The sequence below is a fragment of the Microcebus murinus genome, chromosome 21 (assembly GCF_040939455.1).
Source record: "Microcebus murinus isolate Inina chromosome 21, M.murinus_Inina_mat1.0, whole genome shotgun sequence".
In the NCBI taxonomy this organism is placed as follows: domain Eukaryota; kingdom Metazoa; phylum Chordata; class Mammalia; order Primates; family Cheirogaleidae; genus Microcebus; species Microcebus murinus.
The window spans coordinates 32666045-32681313 of record NC_134124.1 but is presented as its reverse complement, the minus strand read 5'-3'; positions in this window follow the sequence as shown (position 1 = coordinate 32681313).

Sequence of the window (15269 nt, the reverse complement as noted above, 5' to 3'; positions counted from 1 at the left end):
AGAGTTCATTTTGGCCTTCCTCCTTTCCATATTTTAACTCTTCTCTCCAGCAGTGAGAAACCTTGCCCCAGTTATCCACAATATATTTAGTTATTTGTTCAATCTTTCCATCCTTTTTGCAAAAGTTTCCCCAGTCATCCTTTGCTGAGATGATTATCCTAGAAGATTCCTCAAGGAGAGTTTGTGGATACAAAATTCCCTGAATTCCAGCATGTTTAAAACTGTTTTTTTATAGCCTTGATATGTAAAGAGTACCTTTGATGCAAATAAAATCCTTGGTTACATGGAGGAAACTTAACTATATTTTCCTGAAGAATTTTAAAAAAGCTATCTCATTAATACCTTCCTCCAAATGTTGTTTTGGGGAAGTCTGATGTCAGACTATTTCTCATGCCTTTTATGTTATTTGATCTTTTTTTTTTTTTTTTTTTTTTTTTGCTTGAGTTCTTGAGGGTATTTTCTATTTTAAAAGTCCAATAGTTTTAAGTGTCCAAGATCAATTTCCCCAGTTTGGAATATTGTGCTATAATTTACTTCTCTTTATGTGGCTTTTGTGTGTGCAAGATATGCGTGTGTTGGGGGGGGTGTCATCAGCTGAGGTAGTCTCGTTTTCTGTTTCCTTCATGTGCTAGTTTTGTATAGCTTTAGTTGATTTGTTTTGTTTTTTTGCCTATTTATGTCATGGAAATTTGGGTACAGTAGTGCCTTGAATGGTACATTCCAAGACCCTCAGCGGATGCCTGAATCGGCATACAATACTGAACACAATGGCTGGCAATCACAACACATTTCTGTTCATGTCTTCTACCATGAATATAATGCCTTTCCGTCTCAACTAAGCACTTATCATGCACTGTGGCTGTAACTTTTGCAGTTTGAGGTGTGACAGCAAAACTAGCATGAATTTCTCTTTCCTTCTTCACGATTTCACAGGTAGATTTGTTCTTACTGTAGATCTTAGCAACTTCAGCATATGATTTTTTTTCTTTCCTTATTGAGAACTGTCACCTTTTCACTTAAAGGAAGCACTCTTTAGCATATCTGAATTGCCACCCCTATTCTTGCAGCTTGGGGTCATTATTAAGTAAAATAAGGGTGACTTGAACACAAGTGCTGTGATACTGCCACAGTCAATATGATAACTGAGGCAGCTAAGGGACTACCGGGCCAGTAGGATACACTGAACAAAAGGATGATTCACATCCTAGCTGGATCAAAACAGGAGTGCACGAGATTTCATCACGCTACTCAGAAGCGTGTGCAATTTAAAACTTATGAATTATTTATTTGTGGAATTTTCCATTTAATATTTTCAGGCCATTGTTGACCTTGGGTAACTGAGACTGCAGAAAGTGAAACCGTAGGTAAGGGGCGACTGCTATATTTTTACACAGTTCCCAGTTAAAGGGCGCCCCCTCTGTCAGTGCAGCAAAATACAGTCTTTAATTAATAGCTTTGTTGTCAATGCTGGGGCTCATGGGGAAGGAGTTCTGAGTCCTCTGATATTTTGGGGTTTTTTGTCTTATAGGACCCCACTGTAGCATACTATACAAGACATAGTGTGGCTATGAGATTAATGATGGCCATAAGGCCACTATGTTATCCTCTAGAAGTTGTATACTTTCGCATTTGACATTTAGGTCTATGATCCATTTGGAGTTATTTTTCTTGAAATGTGTGAGCTCTGTGTCTAGATGTGATTTTGTGTTGCATGTGGATGTCCAGTTGTTCCAGCACCATTTGTGGAAAGGCTGTCCGTTCTCTACTGACTTGCTTTGCCCCTTGGTTAAAGATCAGTCGACTTTGTGTGGATCTATTACTGGGCTCTCTAATCTGTTCCATTGATCTACTAGTCTATTCTTTCTCAAACATCACATTACGTTGATTACTGTAGCTCATATTAAATCTTGAAGCTGGGGATTGTCAGTCCTCTAACCTCATTTCTCTCCAATATTGTGTTGGCTATTGTTGGTCTTCCACATTGCAATATAAACCTTGGAAGCAGTTTCACATCAAAAGATAGCCTACTAGAATTTTGATTTGGATCGACTTGAATCTAAAGATCAAGTTGGAAAGAATTGATATTTTAACAATACCGAGTCTTCCTATCCATAAACATAGACTAATTTCTCCATTTATTTAGATCTTCTTTGATGTCTTTCTTCAAAGTCTTGAAGTTTTTCCTCATATAGGAAAAACTATTAAAAATGTAAATATCTCATACATATTTTGTTAGATTTATAACTATTTCATTTTGGGGGATGATAGTCTAAATGTTATTATGCTGGGTTTTGTTTATTTGTTTGTTTTTTTTAAGGCAGGGTCTCCCTCTGTCACCCAGACTGAAAACAATGGCATGATCTAGCTCACCATAACCTCAAATTCCTGGGCTCAAGTGATCCTCCTGCCTCAGCCTCCTCAGCAGCCAGAACTACAGGTATGTGCCTCCAAACCCTGCTAATTTTTAAATTTTTTGTAGAAACAGGGTCTTGCTATGTTGCCCAGGATGATTTTGAACTCCTGGCCTCAAGTGATCCTCCCACCTTGGCCTCCCAAAGTGCTGGGTTTAGAGGCATGAGGCACTGTTCCCAGCCAGTATTATGTTTTACATTTTAAATCCCACTTGTTCATTGTTGGTAGACAGGAAAGCAATGGACTTTTACACATTAACCTATATCCTACAAACTTGCTATGTAATTACTTATTAGTTCCAGCAGGTGTTTTTATTGATTAGTTAAGATTTTCTACATGGATAATGATGCCATCTGCAAACAAAAACAGTTTTATTTACTTCTTTCAAGGTTATATATCTTTATTTCCCTTTCTTGTCTTAGTGCATTAGCTAGAACTTCCAGTACAGTGTTGAATAGGAGTGGTGACAGGAGACATTCTTTCCAAGTTCCCAATCTTCCAGTTTGTCACCATTAAGCATGATGTTTAGCTACAGGTATTTTGTTGATGTCCTTTTAAAAATTTTGAAAGTTCCCTTCTATTCCTAGTTTGCCGAGAGTCTTTGTCATAAGTTGGTGCTGGATTTTGTCAAATGCTTTTTCTGCATCTATTGATATCACCACATGATTTTTCTTCCTCGTCTTGTTGATGTGATGATTTAATTGATTTTGAATCTTGAACCAGCCTTGCATATCTGGAATAAATCCCATTTCGTCATGGCATATAATTCTTTTTGAACACTGTTGGATTCAATTTCCTCATATTTTGTTGAGGATTTTTATGTCTATGTTCATGAGAGGTATTGGTCTGTAGTATTCCTTTCTTGTAACATTTTTGTCTGGTTTTGGCATTAGGGTAATGCTAGCTTTATAGAATAAGTTAGGAAGTGTTCTCTCTGCTTCTGTTTTCTGGAAGAGATTGTAGAGACTTGGGAAAAATATTTCTTTAAGTATTTAATAGAGTTCTCCAGTGAAGCAGAGCTTAGTGCTTTCTGTTTTGGAAGGTAATTAATAACTGATCCTTTTATTTAGTAATTATAACCCTACTCAGATTATCTAATTCTCCTCATGTGAGTTATGGAAGATTGTGTCTTTCAAGGAAGTGGCCCATTTCATCTAAGTTTTCAGATTTGTGGGCATAGAGTTCTTTGCAATATTCCTTCAGTATCCTTTTAATGTCCATGGGATCAGTAGTGATGACTTTTATTTCTAGTACTAGTAATTCATATTTTCTCTCTTTTTTCTTTGTTAGCCTGGCTATAAGTCTATCAATTTATTGATCTTCTCAAAGAACCAGCTTTTGGTTTCCTTGGCTTTCTCTATTGATTTTCTGTTTTCAATTTCATTGATTTCTGCTCTAATTTTTATTGTTTATTTTCTTCTGCTTATTTAGGGTATAATTTTTTCTAGTTTCCTAAGGTGGAAAGTTAGATGATTGATTTTTAGGTCTTCTGACAGTTTTACTCTATGCATTCCATGTGATAAATTTCCCCTGAAGCACTTCTTTTACTGTATCCATAATTTTGGTAAATTGTGTTTTCATTTCCATGAGTTTAAATTTTTAAAAAAATTTCTCTTGAGACTTCAACTCATGTTATTTAAAAGTATGTTGTTTAATTTCCCACTATTTTAGGATATTTCTAGCTATCTGTTATTGATTTCTGGTTTAATTTCATTGCGGTATGACGGTATACTTTGTATGATTTCTATTCATTTACATTTATTAACGTGTGTTTGTGGCCTCAGATGTGCTCTATCTTGGTGGATGTTCCATGTGAAGCTGACAGGAATGTGTATTCTGTGATTGTTCTGTAAGTGTCAATGACACCTAGTAGATTGATGGTGTGTTCAGTTCAACTATACACTCATTGATTCTTTGACTGCTGGATCTGTCAACTAATGATAGGTGTTTAAGTCTTCAAATATGATAATAAGGTTGTCTATTTCTGCTTGAAGTTCTCCTAATTTTGCCTCGTGTATTTTGATACTGTGTTCTTAGGCACATATACATTAAGTATGTTATATCCTCTTGGAAAATTGACCCTTTTATCATTATGTATTTTATCCCTGATAATTGTCCTTACTATGAGGTTTGCTTTGTCTAAAATTAATATAGCTACTGCAGCTTGGTTTTTTTGTTTGTTTTTTTTTTAAGACAGAGTCTCACTCTGTTGCCCGGGCTAGAGTGCCATGGTGTCAGCCTAGCTCACAGCAACCTCAAACTCCTGGGCTCAAGCAATCCTTCTTCTGCCTTAGCCTCCTGAGTAACTGGGACTACAGGCATGTGCCACCATGCCTGGCTAATTTTTTCTATATGTTTTTTAGTTGATCGCTTAATTTCTTTCCATTTATAGTAGAGACGGGGTCTCACACTTGCTTGGGCTGGTTTCGAACTCCTGACCTTGAGCGATCCTCCGGCCTCGGCCTCCCAGAATGCTAGGATTATATGCGTGAGCCACCATGCCCGGCCTGCAGCTTGTTTTGATAAGTACTAGCATGGTATGTCTGTCTCTATCCCTTTACTTTTAATTTATCTGTGTCTTTAAACTGGTATTCTTGTAGACAACATATATTTGGGTCTTATTTTTTGTTTGTTATTTGAATCTACTCCAACAGGTTGTCTTTTAATTGGTGTGTTTTGAGCATTCACATTTAAGGTCATTTTGATATAGTCAGACTAATATCTACCATATTTATAACTGTTTTCTATTCATCACCTTTTTTCTTTGTTTCCTTTTTGTATTCTATCCAATACATTGTTGCTATTATTTTGAACAAATTGTCAGCTGTTAGATCAATTAAAATAAGAAAAATAAAAGGTTTTATCTTCATTTATTCCTTGTCTAAAGCTCTTCCATTCTTTATGTAAACCCAAGTTTCAGACCTATGTCATTTTTCTTAACTTAGAACTTCTTTGAGTATTTCTTGCAAAGCAAGTCTACTGGTGATAAATTCTCTCACTTTTTTCTTCTGAGAAAATATTTCTTTTTTTCATTTTTAAAGGATAATTTCACCAGGTGCAGAATTCTAGGTTGCTTTTTTAAATTCCAACACTTTATCTTATTCAACTCTATTTTTCCTTGAATAGTTTCTGAAGAAAAGTCTGATAGAATTCTCATCTTTGTTTCTTTATAGGTAAAATATTTTTTCCCCTCTGGCTTCTTGCAAGATTTTTTCTTTGTCTTTGATTTTTTTTTGTAGTTTTAATATGATAAACCTACATGTAGATGTAGATTTTTAAAATATTTATCCTGTTTGATGTTGTCTGAGCTTTGTGAATTGATAGTTTGGTACATTGATTTCAGAAAATTGTTAGCCATTATTATTTCAAATATTTTTTCTGTTCCTTTTCCTATCTCTTCTCCTTTTACTAATCCCGTTACATGTAATTTATGCCTTTTTAAATTGTTCCACAGTTGTTGGATATTCTGGGGTTTTTTTCATTCCTTTTTCTCTTTGCTTTTCAGTTTGAAAAGTTTCTATTGACATATCTTCAAGCTTAATGATTCTTTCCTTGGCCATGTCCAATGATGAGCCCATCAATGGCATTCTGCATTTCTGCCACAGTGTTTTTGATTTCTACCATTTCCTTTTGATTCTTTATTATAGTTTGTCTCTTGGCTTACATAATCCTTCTGTTCTTGATTGCTATCCACTTTTCCATTAAAGTCCTTGGTATATTAATGATAGTTATTCTAAATTTACATATAATGTGGTGTAAGATCCTACTTCATTCTTTTGTATTCTTTGTTGAAGAGACTATTTGTCTCTCCATTGAATGGTCTTGGTGTTGGGAGTCGACTACCTTTCACCACCCCACCCAACAGAGAGGCAGAGACACCGAGGATGCAAACACTCAAGAGGAGTTTATTTTCTGGCTAGCCAGGGTTCAAGCCTTGAGCACCAACGCAGTGGCCACTCTGGTAGGCAAGGACCCCAACTGGGGTTGCAGCGTGCCTTTTATCCCTATGGTGCATGCTATGCAGTGGCTGATCACGCGTGGATCATGCATTGACCTTTAACATGATTGGTTGGCTGGTAGCCCCACTATACAGGGGTTCGAACAATGCAAAGTTGGCGCAAACAAGCAAGCAAGCAACGGTTTCCATGGCAAGCAAGCAACAGTTTTCAGAAGCCGGATGTTAGTTCCGGCTTCACTGGGGTGTGGGCCTTGCAGGTATGCAATGTCTCAACCCCTCACATTGGAACCTCTGTTAAAAATCAATTGACCATACATGTACAGGTTTATTTCTCAGTTTTATTCCATTGATCTTTATGTCTATCTTTATGCCAGTGCCACATTGTTTTATTTCCTGTAGCTATGTAGAAAGTTTAGAAACAGTAATGTATGAGTCTTCCAATTCTGTTCATTTTCAAGATTGTTTTGGCTATTGGGTCTCTTGCAATTCTGTATAAATTTTAGAATCAAGTTTTCTGCAAAAAAAGACATTGGGGTTTTGTTAGGAATTACATTGAATATGTAGACCACTTTGGGTAGTGTTATGGCCTGAATGTGTTACACCTTCCTCAAATTCATATGTTGAAATGCTAACCCCCTATAGGATGGTAGGAGGAGGTGGGGCCTTTCGGATGTAATTAGACCATGAGGGCTCCACCCCCATAGGACCAGAGCCCTTATCAGGCACAAGCTGGCTCTCTGTCTCTGCTCTTCACTACCAGTGATGATACAAGAAGATTGCCATCTGCAAATTAGAAAGTGGACCCTCAGCAGATAATGGATTTTCTGGCACTTTGATCTTGAACTTCCCATCATTTAGAACTGTGAGAATAAATGTCAGTTGTTTAAGCCACCCAGTGAACAGTAATTTGTTATAGCAGCCCAACTGACTAAGAAAGTATTGGAAGTATTGCCATCTTAACAATATTAAGTCTTTGAATCCACACATGGGGTGTCTTTCCATTTATTTACATCTTTAAATTTCTTTCAATAATGTTTTATAGTTTTCAGTATGTAAAAGTTTCACTTTCTTGGTTAAATTTATTCCTAAGAGTTTGCCCTTTGTGGTGCTATTTAAATGGAGTTGTCTTCTTAATTTCATTTTATAATTATTCATTGCTATGTATAAAAATATAACCTATTTTTGTATGTTTTTCTTTTATACTGTAACTTTACTGAAATCATTTATTAGCTTTAATATTTTTGTGGGGGAATTCTTCAGTATTTTCTATGTGTAAGATCATGTCATTTGTGAATATAAATATTTTTACTTCAGCCTTTCTGATTTGGATGCCTTTTTCCCCCTGACTAACTTCCCTGGCTATCAATTTCATATAATGTTGAATAGAAGTAGCAAGAGAGACCATCCTTTCTAGTTCCTGAAATTAGGGGAAATGCTTTCAGTCTTTCATCAGTAAGCATGATGTTAGCTGTGAGGCTTCTATTCCTAGTTTGTTGGGTGTTTTCTTAAATCATGAAAAGGTGTCGGATTTTGTCAAATGTTTTTTTCTGTATCAACCGAGATGATCGTGTTGGGGCTTCCTCCCCTTTATTCCATTAACATGGTGTATGCAGTAGGTTGAAGAGTATTCCCCCAAAATTCATCTACCCATAACCTCAGAATGTGATCTTATTTAGAAAAAAGGTCTTTGCAGGTTTAATTAATTAAGGATCAAGATGAGATCATATTGGGTTAAAGTGGGCTCTAAATCCAATGACTAATGTCCTTAAAAGAAGAGGAGAGGACACAGAAAGACATGGGCTATGTGAAGATAGAGGCAGGGATTGGAGTGATGCATCTACAAGGCATGGAATGCCAAAGATTGCTGGGAACCGCCAACAGCTAAGAAAGATTTCTTCCCTACAGCATTCAGGGGGAGCATGGCCCTGTCAATGACTCGATTTTAGACTTCTAGCCTCCAGAACTGTGAAACAGTAAATTTCTATTGTTTTAAGCAACTCAATTTGTGGTAATTCATTATGTCAGCCCTCAAAAAGTAATATAGTATATTACATTAATTTTATTATTTTGATCCACCCTTGCATTCCTGGGACAAATCCCATTTGGTCATGGTGTATTATCCTTTTAGTAGGCTACTGGATTGAGTTTGCTAGTATTTTGTTGTGCATTTTTGCATCCATATTCATAACATATTGGTGTGTAGTTCTTTTTTTTTTTTCTTCTGATGTCTTTGGCTTTGGTATCAGGGTGATAATTGCCTCATAGAATGAGTTAGGAAATGCTTTCTCTTCTATTTTGGGGAAGAATTTGAGAAAGATTAGTTTTAGAAAGATTAGCCCTTCTTTAAGCATTTGGTAGAGTTTACTAGCAAAGTCAGGTCCTGGGATTTTCTTTTCAGAAGTTTTTTTGATTTGATTTCTTCTTTTTCTTATAGTTCTATTCAGATATTTTATTTCTTCTTGAGTAACTTTTAGTAGTTTGATTCTAGGAATTTAACCATTTCATTTAGCATATCTAACTTGTAATTTTTCATAGTGTTCTCATAACTCTTTTTTTTCTGTAATATTGACAGATGATTCACTGTCAAAAGATGATCCACTTTTATTCATTTTAGTAATTTGAGTCTTCTCTCCTTTTTCCTTGGTCAGTCTAGCTAAAAGTTTGTCAATTTTGTTGATTTTTTCAAAGAATAAACTTTTGGTTCCATAGGTTCTATTGTTTTTATATTCTCTTTCATTTATTTCTGCTCAAATCATCTATTTTCTTCCTTCTGCTAGCTTTTGGTTTAGATTTCTATCTTTTTTTTTTTTTTTTTTTTTAGAGTTCCCTAAGGTATAAAGTTATTTTGAGATATTTTTAATTTTTTAAATGTAGGCATTTATAACTATACATTTCCCACTGAGCACTTTTGCTTTTGCTACACCTCCTAAGTTCTATGTTATATTGTCATTTTCATTCATCTTAAAGTATTTTAAAATTCATCTTTAAAGTGATTTCTTCTTTGAGCCATTGGTGGTTTAAAAGTGTGTTGTTTTATTTCTACATGTTTGTGAATTTTCCAGATTTCCTGGTTGTTGATTTCTAATTTCATTTTATATAATCAGAGAAGATACTTGGTGTGAATTCAACTTTTTAAATTTACTGAGACTTCATCTGTGGCCAAGCATATGGTCTCTCCTGTATAATGTTTCATGTACGGTTAAGAAGAATGTGTATTCTATTAGGTGGAGTGTTCTACATATGTCTATTATTATGTCTAATTGCTTTATAATATTATTCAAGTCTTCTATTTTTTTTCTTTATATTTAGTTATTCTTTCTATTATTGAATGTGGGGTGCTGAAGTCTCTATTATTTAACTATTTCTCCCTTTCATTCTTTCAGTTTTTGTTTCAGATATTTTGGGGCTCACTTGTTAGGTGCATGTTTATAATTGTTACACCTCTTGATGAATTAACCCTTTATCATTCTATGTCCTTCTTAGATTTGCAGACTCACGTTTGCAGGGAGTTCCAGGGATTTGGGGTCTGATCAAGAAAAAAGATACGATTATGAGACACAAAAGTTTTATTGGGTGGTATTTGGACAGGGTTGCATAAGAAAGGAAGTCCTTCACAGCAGATTGTCCAGACCCTACAGCAGCACAGGGCCATCCAGAAAGGGAAGAGGGCAAAGGAACTCCTAGGACAGAAGGGGAGTTACATGTTTAGGTAGGTGTCTCTGCGTTAGAGAACTCCAAGCAGTAGCGGTGGTTTAGGATCTTATAACTGCAAGATTCTCCCTTATCAGTAGGCAAGAGCTGATGTGGGGTGAGGTTTTTCTGAGTATGCTAAAACAGGTAGGATCTAAATGTCTAATAATCCTTGTTTGGGCTATTTTAAAAATAATTGGTTGTGTAAAAATTTGAGTTTAGTGCTGACAGGCTTTTGAGCTAATGGGTCTCACAGTATGCAGTGAAGAAATAAGCTAGAACCCAATACACACAGGCCATCTTTGGCTCATTTATATACTAATGTCTTTCATCAAATTTGGGTTTTGGGGGCTATTATGTCTACAAATATTTTTTCCTGTTTTTCTCTTTTCTCTCCTTCTGAGATTCCTATCATACATATGTTGCTATGCTTCATAGTGTACTGCAGTTCTCTTGGGCTCTGGTCAGTTTTGTTTCTGCCCCTCAGCGTGGTTAATCTCAGTTGACCAGCATTCCAGCTCACAGACTCTTTCTACTCTAATCTGCTGTTGAACTCGTCTTGTAAGTTTTCCATTTGTTATTGAACTCCTGAGTTTATATTTGGTTCATTTTTATAATTTCTATCTCATTATTGACAGCTTCTATTTGGCATTGTTCTCATAGTTTCCTTTAGTTTTTTTGTCCATGGTTTCCTTTGTTGATTTAGAGTTCCAAAATGTTGATTTAGAGTTTTTGACTATTAAGTTCAATGTCCGGGCTTCATCACAAATGGTTTATATTCTTTTTCCCCCATGTATAAGCTATGCTTTATTTCTTGCATGCCTTGTAATTTTGTGTTGAAAATCGAACAATTATTGTTGCTACTCATTGTAGTTATTGCTGTTGTTTAGTGATATTTTCAGCACTAATTTGGTAAAGAATGTGTGCTTTTTTGTGTGTGGCCACTGGAGGCTCTGTTCCATTAACTTGGTGGCTAGCTAGTAGTGATTCATCAGAGAGTTTCTTAAATGCCAAGACTCAGTTGATTTTTTTCTTGACTAACTGTTCATTTGGCTGCTATAAACCCTTGGTTAGTGTCCAGAGTTCCAATAAAATTGATGCTGATAGTCCTTATCAGTTTATCAGCCAATACGATTACTTTGTGGAGGGATGGATGGGCTTTTGGAATCCCTGTCAACCATCTTCCTCTGAAATCATTCGGTAATTTCTTATCTAAGAAAGGGAATTAGGAGTCTACCTACCTACCTGTCTATACCCTTCATGTAAGAAAAAACAAATAAACCATAAAATTGAACCAAAAGAGGAATAAAAGAGGAAAGAGGGATAGAAGCTAGATTTTCTTTTTTTAAAAAAGGAGAAAAGACAAACAAATTTTTATCTGATGTGTATACATGGGAGCCTTCAGAGTGAAAACTCAAAGACACAGTGGAAATTGTCCATTTTATGCAAGGTTCAAAAAAGTATGTACAGCAGTATAGAAATATGATTGGAAAAAAAGGGTATGATCTAAATGCTAATTAGACTGCGTGGGGGAAACCTAGCAAGGCCTGTCTGTCTGTCTAGGTTCTTTTTGGCCTCTCTGAGAATACCTTCCTTCCTTCTGGGTATGGGGCAGGGCCATCTCTGCAATGGGGGTCTTATGACCTACTACTGTCAGACAAGGTAGGTCAGATAATTTCTTTACAGCCAGTTCTTGCACAGAATAATTTTAGGTTTTATGGCTGGCTTTCAGGAAAAGGGGTTCCGGCTTCTATGACCTGCCTTGGGAAAGACAAGATTCTAGTTTTTATGGCTAGCCTCAGGGAAGAACAGAACTTAGAGGCAGTAGACAGGAAGTCAGAGAAAAACTTTTGCTTCTGAGGCCTTCATTTTGGGGTACTATTTTCTGAAATCCATCATTCCTTTGGTATGAAACTTCCAAGAAGCTTTGCAGTCCAGAAATTGGGTTGGTTGGTCATCTAATAAGCCATTAAACGAGCTCTCGGTCCTGAGAATCGGCCAGTCCTGCTAAACAGTTCTCATTTCAGGCAGTGCTGTTGCACACGGGCTTCCGCCAAAGTCAGGCCTCTATGTGATGTAAGCAATCAGATATGTAGCAAGAGGCATTTTTATGGAAACAAAAGAAAAACAAAGGTTAATGGTTAGAACGAACTACAAACTCAGTCTTTCAGTCCAGAGGGCAGCCAGTGGAAAAGATTTTTAGATGTTGAGCTTGAAGCATCTTCAGATGAAGCAAGAGCAGATAGTGGCAATCTGACAGATTTTTTCCTGCTTTGCAGTTTATATTGGGTGTTTCAGTGAATTTTCTGAGAAGTCCACGTTAGCATGCACAAGGACTGTTTATATACAAGTTGCTGTTATTTCTCTTGAAGTCTCTGCTGTCCAGCTTTGGTCTGTAGGGCCTTAAGAAAAACACAGCTTGGGCTGGATGGAGAAGATGATAGAATAGAAGCAGCCACAAGAATGCTGCTCTCAAGGAAAGGAGTGTAAACTGCAGGCAGATGCCTAACTTTGCATAGCCCTTCTCAGAAGGAACATTGTGAAACCACAGAGAAGTGAGGCAGGACATTCTGAGTGAAGGAGAAGGTGACAGGATGATACATTTGACAAGATCTAAGTGATCTGTGGGGAGGCAGCTCCATGTGGGGAAGATTAGGAGAATAGAGTGCTCGAGTTTCACGAGCTCCCTCCACCGCCACAGCTGCCTAGAGTCTGTGCATAGTCACTGCACCAGAGAACAGGCGCAGTAAGCATCTGGTGGCAGTCGGTCTTGTTTCTGAGCCGACACCACCCTGAGCTCTCAGGTGCATGGTGCCAGGTCTGCAAGGGACTCAGCTTTGCAGCAGCAGCCTTCACATGACCCCCCCCCCCCGCAGACTGCAGGAGCAGCCATAGTGGATACTCCCCTGAGTGTACCCTGTGACTGAGAGCCAAGCACACCTTCCAGCCAGCACAGTGGGATTTGAGCAGAGGAGTTGCCTCAGGTGCTAGAGACTCTACCAGGGAAGCTTTGCGCAACTGCCTTAGTGGGACCTGAGCGTGGGGTGGGGTGGGGAGAACTCCGTGGTCCCTGGGCTGCTGGAACTGACACCAGCCTGCATGACTTGGCATCTGCGGAGGCAAGAAAAGCTTCATCTTTCTCTGCTGCACCTCTTTTAATAAAAGGATTTGTTCTGTAAAATTTGGATTCAAAAGACCACACTTGAAGGACCTAGACATATGAAGGGCTCGTTATGTCTAATAGTGAAAAAAGAAAAAAAAAATCAAGGGTATGATTATAAACATTTGACCAACAAGGTCACTTTTTCAGTAATGATGGCGGGGGGGGGGGGAATGTGCCTACTGGAACAGGATTCCAAGTTAGTCTTACATTTTCCTTACAAAATAAAAGTTTGATACTTATTTTTGAACACACCACAGGTACTAAACGTGTTCATCAAACTGAAACACTTCCACTCCTCCCATTTTCTGTTACCAACACCACTTATCCGCCAACATCAGAGTCCCACATCTTATGTCTACAGCTTCTGACCCCTCTGCTCCTCTTAAACACTATCTTGAATCCAATTATCACTCTACATTCCCACTACCACTGCCTCCGTTTGTAGTTGTATTTCCTACCTGGACTATCGAACAGCCAAACTAGTCCCCCCCCCCTCCATTCTTATCTTTTTCTATTTTCCATTATGCTCTTGGACTTTTTACCAAAAATAAACTGAATGACAGTACAATTTTGCTTATATCAATTATTCAGTTGCTTCTCATCACTTACAGTGATGATTTTTCAAAATATATTCCTAGAAGACTCAAGACTCAGTAGAATTGCCTGTCTCTTAAGGGTGATAAGACAGAAGCTGAATGGATGTTCCCTTGTCATCCTTGTTCTTCAACCTTCAGTGTGTTGCTTCATGTGTTTATATGTCTGCCTAAGTTTTTGTAAAAGGATTTCCCAAATTCAGGCTCTTCATGATGTCACTACCAGCTATCTATCCAGATTTCATTTACTATTATCGCTATTCACAAGCCCTACATTTTCAGCCATTTCTAGGTGTTCAGTTTGCTGAATCAGAAATGTTGTTTCATGTCTTTATTCTTTGAACAGCTATTTCTACTTGTAATGCTCTCCTCTCCGTGTCTCAACAGACCTCAGAAACAGCCTCTGCTCAGAGATGACAAAATCTATAAAGCTCCTAGGCTGTTTGTTTTCCTCTATCTGTTCCTATAGCACTGTGTACACTCCGCTATTACAACCTCTACTACTTTAATGTTCTTGTCATTTATTAACACCTGTGACCTTGAACAAGAAACCTCTCTAGGGCCTTGGTTTCCTCTTTAAAATGGGGATTAAGTGTAATGTCTAGCTCACAGAGCTATTGGGAAGGTTTAATGTGGTAATACATGAAAGGCCTTGGAAGAGTGCCTGGCACATTAGATTTGTCCAAATGTTAAGTTTAACTGTTACTAGTAATACCATCACTACAACTATTCATCAACATGGGTGTATTAAACTGTGAGCTCTGAGGGTTTATTTTTATATCCCTAGCACATAGCTCTTAATAAGTGCCCATCAATACATGAGTGAATTAATAAAATGTGATACACACACACACACACACACAACCAGGGAGTACCTGTTCAGTCATAAAAAAGTGGTGAACTAATTTCTCTTGTACTATCCTGGATGGAGCTGGAGCCCATTCTTTTAAGTATTGGAAGAATGGAAAAACAAACACATGTACTCACCATTAAATTGGTACTAACTGATTAAAACTTACGCACACATATGAAAGTAACATTCATAGGGTGTCAGGCAAGTGGGAGGGAGGGAGGAGGGGATAGGTAAACTCACACCTAACAGGTGTGGTGTGAGCTCTCTGAGGGATGGGCATGCTTGTAGCTCTGATTCAAGCAGTGGAAAGGCAATTTATGTAACCAAGGCATTTGTACCCCCACGATACTTAAAAAAGAACTCAATGTTGGAAGGACTTGATCTACATTTTCTAATATGCAGTATGAATATATGGTCACTCATTTGATATTATCCTCAGGTTAGAATTATTTGTTCCCTAGTGCCTTCAGCTACTTCTTTTTCCAAGAGGTATTATTAAATATGAACATTCTAATTTCCTTAGAGAATGTTTTTTGCAGGAAATTAAAACAAGTTTATAATTTATTTAGATGTTATAGGCAATTTCCTTTTACCTAATAT